The sequence below is a fragment of the Procambarus clarkii genome, chromosome 11 (assembly GCF_040958095.1).
Source record: "Procambarus clarkii isolate CNS0578487 chromosome 11, FALCON_Pclarkii_2.0, whole genome shotgun sequence".
Taxonomy (NCBI): domain Eukaryota; kingdom Metazoa; phylum Arthropoda; class Malacostraca; order Decapoda; family Cambaridae; genus Procambarus; species Procambarus clarkii.
The window spans coordinates 15,727,674-15,742,792 of NC_091160.1; positions in this window are offsets into that span (position 1 = coordinate 15,727,674).

Consider the following 15,119-nt stretch of genomic DNA (forward strand, 5'->3'; position numbering starts at 1 on the left):
CAACATCAATGATTGTAAAATAAAAAAGTTGGCAAAGCTCTTCCTGCTAGCAATATCACATTCACAACAATATGAAGAAAACATATGATTACTGAAATGTTAGGAAACAAACACACTGAGCATCCAATGAATATATTATGATGCAAGGGAAATCTCCTGGCAAAAATGAAAACACAGGTGCACTTTATTTCTCCAATAATCAAAATTTACCCAACTGTCTCACACAAAATAGTTCAGTCCTATGACTGAATAGAAAGGTTCAGTCCTATGATCACTTCCTACACCATTGTCTGTATACATCAGGAGCTTCACACCTGTGTCTCTGGAGTATGCAAGTTTATCTCTCCAGGGCACTATCTCATTTTGTTCGTTGACATGCTTAAGGTTCACCTGAATGTTCGGGTCAGTATGGGAAACAAAATCTAGCAGAGACATATTCCACTTCTCTGGGTTCACTGTTAACCTCTCATTAGTTCCATATTTCCAAGGTACCCATTCTTTACATGGTAAATATTTTTTATACACGTTCTACTGGCCATTACTCCTTTTTTCTAGAGTTGAACCACTTAGGTGAAGTTGACTGGATGTGGGATGGTTTAGAGACTTCGCCTGGGTAATGAGGTTGATCTGGGCATACCCTGACAAGAACCTCTGGTTCCCATCACACTGGATCTTTTGTGGAACATACAGACTCGTCCGAAAATAACAAAAAATAGAAGACACAAGGTTAAACCACACCAACACATCTGAAACCTCTTCATTCTTAGAACTACCAACAACACAACAAAACTTCTCAGGAAGCCTTTTACATCTGACATAATAGACACGAATCACAAGGACAAGTGCAAGGAATACCTGCCTGAAATGACTCAGATGACCATCAGGAGTTAACAAATAAGTCAGTCGCTTCATAACTCTGTCAGAACGATCAGTGAGAGAAAACGGGATTATTCCAAAGCACAATATCCAAATCACAACTTCATGAACAAGCTCACATCCTTTAACTGCAACAGACCAACTCGGATACTTTGACGACACTGACTATGGACTTCACTCAGTAAGTGACTTCCTCCTGGTGACATCAGACAATTCAACAATATTGTAAAGGGGTCTTATCACCTTGAAGATGAAAACCAGATTACCTGGAAACCACCAAAGGACAACCTGTAACGCTACACACTCATCAACCCAAACATGTGGGATATCTATGTCCCACTCCAACTTGGATCTCACATCTGTGACCTTGAACATCTGCTTCAAAGTCTGACAAAATCCTCCAACACCATTTTGACTCTGAAAGTCAGTACAACATTTGAACTTAACACAATTTATGTTAACTACATTTTCAGTAAGATAACATACTAGATATAAAGGTAGAGACACTGCTCTAGAATTCCGCACAACTGTCTCAGGACATCTGGGCTTACAACGTATTAGAGTAAACTCTCTTTGCACAACAACAGTGCTGGACAAAGATGTCCCACAGTCCATTACTACAAGGGAGAATAGCTCCTGTGGTACAACAATAGATTGCAATAAAGCCCAAAGAATACTCTGACTCAATTTACCTAAGGATAAACACTTAAGCCACTTGGAAGAAGAATAACTGGCCACAACATTCTACAACTTAGGCCTAGAAGAAATGTTACCACTATTAATAATCACACAAGATTCACCAAATTGTCCTCCCATGACATAATCTGCAGATGCTTGAAGTACTGTCTGTTTACAATCAATAATTCTACGAAGCTGGGTCACACCCTCACAGTCAACTGAAAAGGGAGGCACAATAGGTCTCCATCTGCTCGACAGTAGCTGATTCTTTGCCTGATCCCCCACACTCTCCAACAATGGATCTACAATACAGACATGATTGTACTACCTACAATCATGTCTCCTTGCTACTCTCTGATATCTCTGAGTCAGTTCTACTTAACTTTCACAAATCCAAGTACTGAGAATCTGGAGTGAGCGGGCAAGTAACACCCGCTCACCTTCCACTAGGCTAGGGTAAGGCTGGGCCTCTTCAACTGACTCACTCTCAACAACTGATTCAAACTCGGGAGCGAGTGGGCAAGCCTCTGTCAACCCAACATCCTTTCCCATACCATTCACTTGGTTAGGATAAAGCAGAGTCATGGTAACAACTGACTTACTCACGACTCCTGACTCAACGTTTGTAGTGAGCGGGCAAGACACTGGTACATGGACTTCTGGTCCAACCCTCCACTGGATTATAATAAAGTGTGGTCATAGTACCAGACTTACTCTCAACAACTATGTTGGCCACACATGAATCCTGAACATCCACCTCCCACTTTACCTCTGAAGGGGTACTGGTATGTGGAACAACTACTTTGGTAGTGACAGAACTGACAACTGGAATATTACTAGAACTGGAATCAGCACAGGTAGGGTAGATAACACCATCCTCTACAACAGGCTGTTCACTCACATAACTGAACTCAGCACAGGCAGGGAAGATAACACCATCCATTGCATCTGGCTGTTTACTCAAATAATAAGACTCATCACATGTTGGGTAGATAATACGATCCTCTACATCTGGCTGGCCTCCCAAAATAATTGGATTTGGTAACAAAGTGGGATCAACCTTCCCAACAACATTATTTATGGCCACATCATTACCCTAGATTACATCCACTCTGGGGATGGGCAATTGTTTAGTAACATCAAGAGTGCAAAAGCCTGTTGTAAAGCTGGACCTTATAGTAACATATATCAGAGGTACAGTTTGACATCCTGCCATGCTCTGAAGAACTACAGACTTCCCATTATCTCTCTTTGCTACATTAAAGACTACTCTATCTAAAATTAAAGTTTGGGAAGCACCAGTGTCTCGTAAGAGAACAACTGGCTACCCTTTAACATTGTTACATAATAATTCCCCTGGTGATATATTTAGGGATAATATGTTGCTATCCACTTGGGATCTACAGTAATATGCTTATTATATCTATTCTGCACACCTCTACTAAATATGAGACCAGTAGGACTTAACTCAGGTTGTTTCTGAGAACAAATAATTATAACATGACCTCTTCTCTTGCAATGCATACAAAATCTACTATCAGTGGGGGACTCTGTCACCCCCACTGAAGACTTATTAACCACTGTGCTGCTCGCCTTCCAAATACGGACCCCCCCCCCCCCCCCCACTGTGTGCAGGAAATAAATTCTCGGGATTTTGTTGTTGTTGTTGAATGTGTTAAAAACCCTTCCCTGATTACAGAAATGTGAAAATAAAAAAACTTTACTTACTTGGGCTGCAATGGGGTCCATAAAATGGCGCTTGACGTCATCAATCCCTGGTCGCCCGTGGCGTACGCTGCCCCCGGGAGCGTACGCCAGATTCAAGATGCGCGCATTGCCACAAACATATTTTTGTTAATTTTTTGCACACAATTACAAATACATTTGTTTTGTTTTTTCTTGCCAATCCTATGTACAATGAACACCTACACTATATTATGGCAGTAGAACATCCGAACTGTCCGAAGACATGGTGTTAAGTGCATCACAAATGTGTTCACATATCTTGCACATATTTCCAATGTATCATGCTCATTTATTTATATATACCGAAACCGAAACGCTACGCGTACTAGTGGTTGTACAAGAATGTAACAACTCTTGTATATATCTCAAAAAAAAAAAAAAAATATACAATTTATTTATGCACTGTACAGTATCACACACTATATACACACACACCATCAACACACTCAGAACTCCGCGAGTGTGTGATATGCTGCGAAACAGCCAACGGGGCATGGTGGAACCTTGCACTCAACACACCAGGTGCTGATGCATCTTCGCTTTTGTTCTCTTTGGGTAGTGTTCTTGCGTACTATACAGGCACGTTTTCCCTTTTCCCGTGATGCTGTGTCTGGCAAATACTCGAACATGTGGACATGGAACATCTCGTTCCATGTCCAACACTGAATGTCCGTATTTGCAGTCTCCTGCCTGATTTTACCAGATACATATTGAAGCAGCTGAGCACTGCAACATCTTTTAGGTGGAAAAAGAACTTTTTCGTCCACTTCACAGACTTCTCATGCACTCGACGGTACCGAGCATCATGTCACATTTATCTACTAGGCGCATGTTCACGTTGTAGTCTATGACACCATCTGGTTTATATATGGGGAAGTGTGTTTGAAAGTGGACTTTGCCACTGTCCAGCATGGCACCGGTGTGAACTGTAGTCAGCATATTCACCTCGCGTCTGTCCCTCCACTGCACTTAGAGCATATTGTCACACTTGTGCAGATTGCAATCACCCACTGCAATACCTATGCCGAACACTGGCATTTCCTTCCTGTGAATCTTCACAGTGCCACATACGCCGGTGTTGTGGGAAAGGAGGTATCTGGTCAACAAGGGGCTGGTATAGTAGTTGTCGTTGAACAATATATGCCCCTTGTTCAGCAACGGTTCCATCAGGGTTTTGACGACACTGCCGGAGAACCCATGTTCATCTTGAGCTGGTATGTCGACGTCTGTACCCGAATACAGTATCATGTCCATGACGATACCAGTTTCACAGTCGCACAACACGAAAAACTTTAGTCCAAATCGGTGGCGCTTTGATGGGATGTACTTCTTGAATGCCAATTGCCCCTTGAACAGTACAAGTGATTCGTTGATCACCACATTCTGTCCAGGTACAAAATAGTCACGGAACGTGACTGTTTGTCATTGAAAACCTTCCGTACTATCCAAAGTCTGTCGTGTCTGTCCTCATTTGCATTATTTGTGAAATACAGGCACCTGAGAAGCAACAGGACCCTATCACGCAACATGTACCTGTTGAACATGAGTGATGGAACATGGCTGTCTTTGCTCCAATAGTCCTGGATGACGTGTTTCTCGGAGTGTTTCAACATCATGCTCAGTATGAGAAACACGTACATTTCGACGGTTGTGGTGTCCTTCCATCGTCTCAGGCGAGTGGCAGGTAAAATGCCGACGTCTATGAGGCTGTGGCCGTATCTGTTTGTTTCAGTCACAAGATGGGTCATAAATTCGTTATCAAAATACGCCAGGAAATAGTCTATTTCTGCCATATCCTCACTTGTATATAGTGTCACACCAACATCAAACGTTGGTATTTATGGAACAAATGTGGCACAATCCTCCCACATAAGTACACCCGGGGGTTTGGTTTCGGTACCAACACCACCCCGAGCACCAAAAACACGGCTCCGTCGTCTGGTGCTAGAGCTGCGTGTGGGTATGGTAGGAGATGAGGCTGATCTGCGTATCGTAGACCTACCACGAACATCTGATATAGAGGGGCCACTGTCGTCATAGTCCTGTAGCTGCGTGACACGCTGCCGCTTGCCGTGACGGGTTGCTGAGGCAGCTACACCCCACCTAGTAACACCCTCGCTGCTTGTACTCGGGTCGTCAACACTACTTCTATCGGAGCCTAATGTCACTGAAGCCAGAGAAAGATTCATCGCAAGTACTATCGCTGAAAAAAACTTGTATCAGAGGTCTCACATGGTGGTGGTGACTCTAACGGTGTTGACCCAGGGCGGCAAGTCAGGTCGGGCGAGGCGCGAGTACCATACACACTCGCGGCATCATCAACCTCAGTCTTTCCCTCACTCATATCAGACCTCTGTGTAAGATCTTTCTCTGGATCATAGTCTAAGTTATCATCCATAGCACTATCATCATACAAAATGTTGTGTATTTCCTCCTCAGAGAGTCGATTTCCATGACTGCAGGTGATCGTGGAGCGGGAGCTCATAGACGATGCGTCAGACATGGTTGCTTGTTTGAAACTGAGGCTCTCCACGGCCGCGGGGCATGCTGGGATTTTTTTTTCAAGATGGCGGACGATCACTGGGGTCCCCAGGCATCCATTTTATACCCGCGTCACCCCATGCAAGTTTTGAATGGAATGCTAAAAATAAAAGATCCCGGAGGCACATTGCACACCCCCCGTCGAATGCCTGCAGGCACGTAGCGCAGTTCAGTGGTTAATTATATTACTGGGGTGTTGCATCCCCCACTGTGTACTCTCTAACTTAGGCTTAGCAGGAGAAGAGTTCATGTGAGTAGCAGGTGTATTATAACTGGGGTTTGTGTGGTGAACCTTTGACGTCTGAACATACTGATTAAATTTATTATGATTATTATTATGTGGGGCTCAAAAAGACACTCTTGTGAGTAACTCATGTTCATCAGTGAGCTTCGAGAGCTCAAAAATGTCAGTGGTATGTTTCTATTCAGCCATGTATGTGGATAACCTGTCTGGCAAACAAGATAATACCTCTTCAGCAATTAGGAGGTTTTTAAGAGTCTCAAACTCTGTAATTGAAAGTGATTTAAGCCATCTCTCACAGTAATTTACTTTTAACCTAGTAAAGTCAGATATAGTCCGATCATGTGCCCTTTTTAATCCCCGAAAGTTTTATCTATGTGCCTCTGTATTTAATTAATAAGCATTTAAGATGCTCTTTTTAACAAAATCAACTTTAAAACTGTTAGCATAAGGAAGTGATGCAAAAATCTTCTGAGCCTTGCCTCTTAACTGACTTTACATGATTGCAACCCATTGATCTACAGACCAATTCACACTAATTGCAATTTTCGAAAAATGAGAGAAGATCTCAGGATCGTCTTCATTAAACTTAGGTAACTCTACATATTTATTAATTCTAGACTGAGGGGTTGGTACTGTTTGAAGTATTACTTGTGTTACCATGTCCAGCTGCAATCCTCTGTGCTTCAACTCTGTTACTGTCTACTGCCATTTGTTGTTGAATTTCTAATTGTTCTCGCCTAGATTCTTCTTGCTTAAGCTGAGTCTCCAGCTCTAACTGTTTATTTTGAGCGTCTAGCTCTAACTGTTTCTATTTATTTTGAGCCTCTATTTTAGGTAGTTCTATCTGACCTTCCAACTCAAGACCTTTTAATGCTAACTGATCATTTGACCCTTCAGCTAATTCCTTTAGAACGTCTTCCTCAAGTCTACCATCGTCCACTAAGTGGGTGACTATCACCTTTACTTACTGGGCTTTAGTCATTCTGTTATAAGCTGTTAACTCTAATTTACCTGCCATATAAATTAAGGCAGACATTGTTAGGTTTTTGATCCCTTCAAAGTGTGGCTCTGACATAACAATTCCGCTTGGTTTTCCATTTTCCGTAAGTAACACTGAACACAAAAAGTTCCAAACTTAGACAACACTGAACACCAGCTTGGCCCTTGGACAAGCAAGAACACTTACCTTAAGTAATTTAAATCGTGAAGAAGTCTGTAGCACACAGGCAATGGAGTGACACAGAATAACACAGCAAGTAGCATCCACTTGGCAACACCTAAGTTTAGTTACCTGGGAAGGCAAGTAACATTAATAACATTTTTTTATTACTATGTTAGGTACATCTGCATTTGTGTAGCTGCCCTAGACTATATGAAGGGAGAGTACAGTGTGTCAAAAAGCTAGCTACGTGATGCTAATAAATCCCCATCACACAGGATGGTTAGTCATACAGAGACATGTCATAAGAGGTATGCACTGGCAGACTCTGGGTGCATTATGAGGATATCATCAACACAAGAGTGAATAAGGTAGGAGTGTTACTAAAAGTCCCCATCTCACAGGATGGTTAGTCATACAGGGCCATATGTTTCGTAGCCTGCACTGGCAAATTTTGCGTGCAATATGAGAATATCGTCAAGAACACGAGAGTGAATAAAGTAATTGCAAAGCTCTAGGTATCTCATGCCAACGGGTCTAAAAGGTCTAATAACTGGGCATTCGGTGATATAGTGTGGGAGATCATGCAGCAGTTCCTGCTCACAGAGTTTGCACCTGGAGTGCTCAGGATTGGGAGATCCGTCACCTGTAGCCACCTGCCACAGGTAACGGTAACCCAACCTGATCCTGGCAACCACTGTGTCGCACAGTCTGGTGGACGTTTTGTGCTGCCCATACATATAGGTTTCAGATATGAACAAATCATAGCTTTTTATACTGGTGCTTTTAGGTCGTTGGGAGTCAGTAGTTTCATTCCTATCAGACCTGAGTGTTTGGAACAATACAGTTTTGACACTAGAGATGGGGATACCTAGATCTAATTCAACTTCATCTTTGTTACACGCTAATTTGGCTGCAATGTCTGTCTCATTATGATGGGTTATATTTATGTGTGATGGAATCCACACAAAGGAGATTCGAGACTCTTCACTATGTGCAACGATTAGGTAATTTATAATTGGTAGTATGAGGTTCTTGCTGTCGATCTTCCAGGAGAAGTTTTCGATTGCTTGAGGAGCAGACTTTGAATCACAGAACACTCCAATGTTTTTTAATGTACTGGTAGCTAGTTGTAGTGCCCTAGTTCAGCTTGTGTTGAGGTTAGCCAGTTGTTTTACACGACACTGATATTCTTTGTGCAATTATTATTTTTATAAAACCTACTTGCTGCTGCAGTCCGTTCATTTTTTTTATTAATACATGAGGTACATCTGCATTAGTGCAGCTACCCTAGACTATATGAAGTGGAGTACAGTGTGTCAAAAAAGCTAACTAGGTGATGCTAAAAAATCCCCATCACACAGGATGGTTAGTCATACAGAGGCATGTGATAGGCAGTCTGCACTGGCAGACTCCGGATGCCTTTTGAGGATATCATCAACACAAAAGTGAATAAGGCAGCAGTGGTAATAAAGGTCCCCATCTCGCAAGATGGTTAGTCATACAGGGCCATATATTTAGTAGCCTGCACGGGCAAATTTTGGGTACACTGTGAGGACTGTATTTATCACATTAATCTATGGGAATTACTCTCCCGGACCTGGCTCCTAATATGTTACAACCTCCAGTATCTTCAAGGCTCGTGTCACTCACAGGAATACCTATTATCCAGGCTTATCAGGCTTTACTATCTCAAAGGTATGGTCCCCCCAAATCCCTGAGATTTATAAAGTTCAGGCACCAGTATGCAATGAGGGAGGGACACAAACACGAGTACAATTTATAAGTATAATATCTGAACTGAAAAATTGTCGTATAACAATCTGATAACTCTTTTGCACAGGAGATGTCAAAGTCATGGGGGTAGAAAGTGACAAGTACTCGTTGTATCTCCTGGAGCCCGTAGGAGAGTGGGCGTTACTGAATGTGATGCCTCCCACTTAACCTTGGAGTTGGGGGGAGTATTAGCCATAGTCACAAGAATCACAACATGAAGTGACAAGACACGTCAGCTTCTATCACAGAGTAGCACTTGAGGCTATGACCCAGACCAAGAACAACAACGGGTGCTAATTATAATGCAGAAACAGAATGAGTAATTCAGTCACCATTCAAGCATGAGGAAGCACAACTAGAGGAGAGGCCCTCCTCCCCCCAGTCACTGATAGGTAAGCACTGTTTTTTAAATGTCACCGTTCAAGCTAGTCTTCGCAGCAAATAAGGAATCCTATGGTACGTGTGTATGACTGGTAGTACCTGTGTCACTAAAACACTGAGGCGTCAGTATAGCGGTGTTTGTAGTCCGTTGGCGCTAGTAATACAAACTGCACATGAGAAACACAGCTTTCGGGAACGGGGCAAAAGGGGTTAAATTTCCAGTGCTCTGCGTACTTGTAGGCTTCTGGTCAGACGTGAGGTAAGGGAAGGCGGCCGTGTTTTCCACTGTCTGAGGCACCGATTAAAAAATCGTTGTTTCTCCAGATATCTGGTCAAGCCCCTTTAAAACCTAGGTGAAAGCCACCAGAAACTAAATGGTGTATATCAATGCTAGGTTGGAGACTCCTTAGAGCCGACTGTGCCCATTATGTAGTATATCCAGGTTGGAGGTAGGCCCAGTGTGACCGCTCTCTCCTGAGGTACACAGAGCTAGACTCACCAACGTGAAAAGCTCAGTCCCCCAGGGTACAGTACTTGCCTCGGCACTTTTTCTCATGTCAGACATAGACAAGAATACAAACTATAGTACTGTATCAGCCTTTGTAGATGATATTAGGATTTCATGAGAGTATAGAGGACAATATAGAGGACAAAGCAAACCTCCAATCTGATGTTAATCAAGTCTTTCAATGTTTCACAGAAAATAGTGCTACATAGCCTTCCCGGCTTGGTGCCTTCTTTCATAATTACTTACTTCACAGAAAATAGCATGATGTTTAATGAGGATAAAATCCATTTACTAAGCTATGCAAAAAACAAAAACATCAAAGCAGAAACCACATAAAACGCAATCAAACTACACGATTGAAAGAAAAAGCAATGCAAAAGATTTAGGAGTAATTATGTCAGAAGACCTTACTTCTAAAGAACGCAACAAAGTTGGTCACAACTGCTAGAAAAATGACAGGTTGGATACCAGGAATCTTCCAAATAAGAGTCACCATACCAATGATGATACTTTTTAAGACAATAGTGCTCTCTAGAGTGGAATATTTGTGCATACTAACAGCCCCATTCAAAAGTGGAGAAATTGCTGACCTGGAGAGCGTGCAAAGATCTTTTTCGTTAGAATCCACTGAATCCACATCTACATTATTGAGACTGCCAATTTTTGTTTAAATCTGAATTCTCTTGAGCACAGGCGGGAGAGATACATAATAATTTACACTTGGAAAATATTAAAAGGACTGGTTGCAAAATCTGTACACAGAAATAACACCAAATGCGACCACAAGGCATGGCTGGATGAACAAAAAAGCCCCACTGAGGAGCAGAGGTGCAATAAGCTCGCTGAGAGAGAACTTGATCAACATCAGAGGCCTAAGACTTTTCAACACACTTCCCCTACACATTCGGGGTATAACAGGCCGACCCCTCGTAGTGTTCAAAGGAGAACTCGACAAGCCCCTTCAAAGGATACCTGATCAACCAAGCTGTGATTAGTATATCAGGCTACGAGCAGCCACATCAAACCCTGGTTCATCAAACCAACAACCAGGAGGTCAGGTTAGACAGAGACCGAGCCGCGGAGACAATGATCCCCGAAATCGTCACACGGTAGGTTAGGTGAGTGGGGTGAGTTCTGATGAGCGTGTACAAGAGTGTGAAACGGGTATTTGAGTGATTGAAATTGTGAAATGAGCGAGTGTTTGAATACCTTAGTGACATCAAGTGAGCATATTGTGTGCTACCTACCCAAGTGTAAGGGATTTAACCTTTCGAAGGAGGTGAATCTGAGAAGTCTTGTTTGCCTCATAACAAGTGAGAAATATTGAAAATGGCATGGATACTGAGAACAGCACTCTTCCCATTTGTTTCCGCCTCCGCCGGGGATCTAACGTAAAACCTTAGGACTACGAATCCCGACCGCTGTCCACTCAGCCGTCAGGCCCCTTCCCCACACCACAGGCTAGTGTGACCATCTGGGATATTACAGCCAATACCACCCATGATGAAATCTGAATGATGGCAATAAGGATGATAGTGATGATTATAATTAATTTTACATGAGTTTTTCACGAATATTTTTACTTTATATTGAATTAATTCTTAAACTTTCCTAGAGCATAGTTCTCCTTTACATCTCACAGTATAGATGCTTTAGTCCGTGTATTTAAAGATAACTAAGCACTCTTGGGTAAGGTAAAGATCAAAATTTCCTGATAACTGTTTATGACAAGTGTAACGCTGTGGCCGTAATCAGTGAGTTATCTTATCAGACTAACGGTACACCTCGCCTGCCTGCTAAGGCTACCTGTTCAGTCTAACACCGCCGGCTCCCGGGTCTGTGCTCACACACCACACTTATTAGGGATGTGATAGTGAAGTTACTTCTGAAATATAACAGCAGCGATTACTAAATCAGCAAATCCATAACTGTTGCAACTAACTTGCAAGTTGAAGGGCGGAGCTTTGTGTGGGTCTGCACTCAACCTCATCACTTTTGCTATAACGTGTGCAGAGTACTAGGCTGACTGAGTGCTTTAGAAATCTACCTGTTGCAGTAAACAGGTAATGTGACACCAGAAACATTATTTTTTATAATAATATATATATATATATATATATATATATATATATATAATATAAATTATATTATATAATATAGAATTAAATTCATATAATATAGAATTAAATTCATATATATAATATAAACAGTGTGTGTGTGTATTCACCTAGTTGTGTTTGCGGGGGTTGGACTTTGATCTTTCGGCCCGCCTCTCACCTGTCAATCAACTGTTTACTAACTACTTTTTTTTCCACACTACACACACACACACACCAGTAAGCAACCCGTGACAGCTGACTAACTTCCAGGTACCTATTTACTGCTAGGTAACAAGGGAATTCAGGGTGAAAGAAACTTTGCCCATTTGTTTCTGCCTCGTGCGGGAATCGAACCCGCGCCACAGAATTACGAGAACTGCGCGCTATCCACCAGGCTACGAGGCCCTGTGTGTGTGTGTGCGTGCGTGTGCGGGCGCGCGTTTGTGTGTGTGTGCGTGAATGCGTGTGTGTGTGTGTGTGTGTGTGTGTGTGTGTGTGTGTGTGTGTGTGTGTGTGTGTGTGTGTGTGTGTGTGTGTGTGTGTGTGTGTGAGTGTGTGTACTCACCTATTTGTACTCATCTATTTAGGCTTCCGGGGGTTGAGCTCTGGCTCTTTGGTCCGCCTCTCATCTGTAAATCAACTGGTGCACAGGGTCCTGAGCCTATTGGGCTCTTTCATATCTACACTTGTAACTGTGTATGGAGTCTGCCTCCATCACATCATTTCCTAATGCATTCCATTTGTCAACCACTCTGACACTAAAAAAGTTCTTTCTAATATCTCTGTGGCTCATTTGGGCATTCAATTTCCATCTGTGTCCCCTAGTGCGTGTACCCCTTTGGTTAAATAGCATATCCTTATCTACTCTATCAGTTTCTTTGAGAATCTTGTATGTGGTGATCATGTCCCCTTAACTCTTCTGTCTTCCAGCGACGTGAGGTTTAACTCCCGTAGTCTCTCCTTGTAGCTCATACGTCTCAGCTCGGGTACTAGTCTGGTGGCAAACCTTTGAACCTTCTCCAGTTTAGTTTTATGCTTGACTAGATATGGACTCCACGCTGGAGCTGCATACTCCAGGATTGGTCTAACATATGTGGTATACAAAGTTCTGAATGATTCCTTACACAATTTTCTGAATGCCGTTCTTATGATGGCCAACCTGGCATATGCCTCTTGATATGGGCTTCAGGGGACAGGTCTGGCGTGATATCAACTCCAAAGTCTTTCTCTTTCTCTGACTCTTGAAGAATTTCATCTACCAAATGATACCTTGTATCTGGTCTCCTCCTCCCTACACCTATCTTCGTAACACTATATTTGCTTGGGTTCAACTCTAACAACCAATTGTTCGACCATTCCTTCAGTTTGTCTTGGTCTTCTGGAATCCTCAAGTGGTCCTCCTCTGTCTTAATCCTTCTCATAATCTTGGCGTCGTCAGCAAATATTGAGAGGAATGAGTCTATACCCTCCGGGAGATCATTTACGTATATCAGAAACAGGATAGGACCTAGTACAGAGCACTGTGGGACTCCACTGGTGTTTTCACGCCAGTCTGAGGTTTCACCCCCTCATTGTAACTCTACTTCCTATTGCTTAGGTACTCCCTTATGCACTGGAGCACCTTACCAGTCACCTCTTGCCTGTCTCTCTATCTTATGCACCAGCCTCTTATGGGGTACTACGTCAAAGGCCTTCCAACAGTCCAAGAAAATGCAGTCCTCCCAGCCTTCTCTTTCTTGCTTAATCTTTGTCACCTGGTCGTTGAATTCTATTAAGCCTGTAAGGCTAGATTTACCCTTTCTGAACCCATGTTGGCTATTTGTCATGAAGTTCCTTCTTCTTGAGGTTATCTTGAGATGATTTCGGGGCTTTTTTTTTCTGGTGTCCCCGCGGCTCGGTCCTCGACCAGGCCTCCACCCCCAGGAAGCAGCCCGTGACAGCTGAGTAACACCCAGGTACCTATTTTACTGCTAGGTAACAGGGGCATAGGGTGAAAGAAACTTTGCCCATTGTTTCTCGCCGGCGCCTGGGACCGAACCCAGGACCACAGGATCACAAGTCCAGCGTGCTGTCCGCTCGGCCGACCAGCTCCTTCTCTCCAGATGTGTTACTAGATTTTTTCTCACGATCTTCTCCACCACTTTGCATAGTATACAAGTTAAGGACACTGGCCTGTAGTTCAGTGCCTCTTGTCTGTCACCCTTTTTGTATATTGGGACCACATTAGCCGCCTTCCATATTTCTTGTAGGTCTCCCGTCCCCAGTGACCTACTATACTCTATGGAGAGTGGCAATAGTGTGCAGAGTGCCTCTGCACGCTCTTTCAATACCCATGGTGAGATCCTGTCTGGACCAACTGCCTTTCTCACACCCAGATCCAACAGGTGTCTCTTGATTTCATCTCTTGTAATTTCGAACCCTTCCAAGGCCGCCTGATTTACTGCCCCCTCTCTAACTGCAGTGACCTCACCATGTTCTATTGTGAAGACTTCCTGGAACCTCTTGTTGAGTTCTTCGCACAGCTCTTTGTCATTCTCTGTATACCTGTCCCCGCCTGTTCTAAGTTTCATTACCTGTTCTTTCATCGTTGTTTTCCTCCTGATGTGACTGTGGAGTAGCTTTGGATCGGTCTTGGCTTTGCTTGCTATATCATTTTCATAATTTTTCTCTGCTTCCCTTCTCACACTAACATACTCATTCCTGGTTCTCTGGTATCTCTCTCTGCTTTTTGGTGTTCTGTTATTTCGCAAGTTAATCCAAGCCCTTTTGTTCAGTTCCTTTGCTTCCATACATGCCCTGTTAAACCATGGATTTTTCTTTTCTTTCTCGGATTTTTCCCTTTGGGCCGGGATAAACCTGTTTACTGCCTCCTGACACTTTTGGGTGACATAGTCCATCATATCTTGTACAGACTTAGCTCTGAGGTCTCTGCCCCATTGTATATCCCTTAGGAAACTTCTCATCCCATCATAATTCCTCTTTCGATATGCCAGCCATTTGTTTTCTATTCCTTTTTTTTTGGGGGGGGATAAGTCCTAGCTCTACCAAGTACTTGAAGATCAGTACACTGTGATCACTCATTCCCAAGGGGGGCTTCTATCTTAACTTCCC